Here is a 2,500-nt window from a genome sequence, read left to right as displayed (position 1 = left end):
TATTAATACTAATAATATTGTTTGTATTACACGCATATTTCATCTAGCCCTATACCTTAATAGAATGTCTTGTTGTTGATACATTTCTTTCATTAGATAATATCCATGAAGTTCCTCAAACAAAACCTATCCATAGCCCTTAATGACCAATCAACTGCATTCAGTTACCAATACGCAAATATAGGTCTAGCATCTGTAACTGCATTCCCTCTCTCACTTTCTTCTCTCCCTTACTCCTATACCTTTTTCCCTGGCTCCCTCCCCAAAGGAAATTGGAATAATTTCCAAAGTGTATCTCTGCACTGCATGTCCACCAATGCCTGTCTACCGAAGAGGATAATCAATTTCCCGACGCAAAATATCTCTCGATTTTCAGCTGTGACACAGAAAGGGGAAAAATCCGGAATTGGTTTGGATAGAAGTCTCTCTCTCTCTCTCTCTCTCTCTCTCTCTCTCTCTCTCTCTCTCTCTCTCTCTCTCAATAAAAATTATTTGAAGGTGCGGTGTAAACTGTTGAACATTATTTTCCTTCTTATACAATACAGATTTCAGAAGGCCCTTTTATTTCTGTCTCTTTCCATCTCTTTCTCACTTTCACTGTGGTAATGTATCTCCCTATGATAATATGTCATTCTGTCTTTGTTTTTTAATGTCTCTCAGACATAGAGTAACAAACAGACAGAGGTGTGTTCACATAAACACGATATCAGAGAGCACTTTCCCCCACATTCTCATAATGTGTATAATATACAAAAATGATAGTAATTAACATGTCATATCGAAATTAGTTTTTTTTTATTCTCATTCCATCGAATTTTCGATGTATTTTGCTGATTTTTTTTTTCTAATCAACAAAGAGTTACAAAAATTATTCAAAGACATAGATTAATACTGATGTAACGCCTACATGATCCGATTGTTGTGGAGTGTCACAAGATCTGTATGAATTCTGAGAGGGAAAAAGAATAATTAAGGTGAGGTGTATAAAGAAAATGATATCTAAAAGGAAATGTAGATTTAGATTAGTACAACTCCCAACGCTAATGTTGATGATAATAATGGCATTTTGATTAAGATTTACAGCACCGTGAATCACCCTTCAGCGATATAATAATTCCTGATTGAAAACACCAGCTTGTTGTAACACCCTCGACATTTAGTCATTCTATATAAGCCTAATTTTATCTTAAGACAATCTATTGAGGAAATTATACTGTAGTTTTTACTGTTATATTGATAATAGAAGAAATGAGTTTTTTTCTGCCTATCTTATTAGTGACCGAGTTATATCTTCCGTGATAATAGTTATGGCATTATAAAAGAAAACCGAAGCTTCACTGTTAAAACCTTTAACCACAGGAGTTAGAGAACTATCACATAAGATCCAAGAAAGTGGACTGAGGCGGTATGATCATGACATGAGAAGATATGAACAGTATATTGGGAGGAGAGTGATGGAAATGAAGGTAAAGGGAAGGAGAAGGAGAGGGAGACCAGAGCGAAGGTGGATGGAATGTATCAAGGATGACCTTCGATCAAAGGGATTAACCGGTGATGAAGTGTGGGAGAGAAGTAGACGCAAAAAGCTGACCAGAAACATCGACCCAACATAGAGGTGGGAATGGATGCACATAAAGAAGACTGTTAAAATCTTTAATCCAAACATAAAAGGTCAATATAGAGGTAAAAATAGATCTAAATCGTTAGCGTTTAGAATCAGCTTTTCACTTAAAAAAGAAATCATGATAAAGGTCCACAAAAAACACACACACTAAGATGAGGTAATAACTAAAGTGTCTAATTGAGCAATCTGGTGTATTCAGCATTTCCTCCTTTTCTTAAACCAGACGGCTTTGTCACTCACAGCACAAAGGAAACGACAAACCTTTTGGCTGATGTGTTCAATGTGTTCGACAGTATGCAGAGTAATAATAAACTTGATCTTCCTCATTTCTGTTTCCCAAAGGCTAAACTAACTAATTTACCTTTCCAGCCCCGTGAGATTAATACTCTCTTGGCGACTTCTATGATTATAAAAATGTACATCCAAATGATATTTGTCCTTTTTTTTTATAACGACTCCGGATTTATTAGCTTTTAGGTTATCTGTTGTTTTCCACAAGATAGCAAGAGGAGGTTCTCATAGCATTTATTGGTGATTTTTCAATATTATGCCATTAAGTAAATGTATTTGTGGTAGCTGGAGGCCTTCTGATTACCGATCAGTTTCCATACCTCCCATATTATCCAAGGTTTTCGAACGTCTTTTGGCAAAAGGTACAAATAGGTAAACTGAAGGTTATCAGCCGGTCTCTAATTTTGCAATTTAGTTTTCGTAAAAGCTTTAGAACATATGGCGCTTTTTCACACTCTCCATTGATGTACAGAAATCACTTGATTGTTTTTAGGAAGTTCGTATGATTGGCCTTGATTATCCTGCTTCCTTTGACCGTGTTGATTATGAGACCCTTGTTTTCAAACTCAAACACTTGGCGGTATG

Source organism: Palaemon carinicauda, chromosome 17, assembly GCF_036898095.1.
Source record: "Palaemon carinicauda isolate YSFRI2023 chromosome 17, ASM3689809v2, whole genome shotgun sequence".
NCBI classification, from domain to species: Eukaryota; Metazoa; Arthropoda; class Malacostraca; order Decapoda; family Palaemonidae; genus Palaemon; species Palaemon carinicauda.
This window is presented reverse-complemented; position numbering follows the sequence as displayed.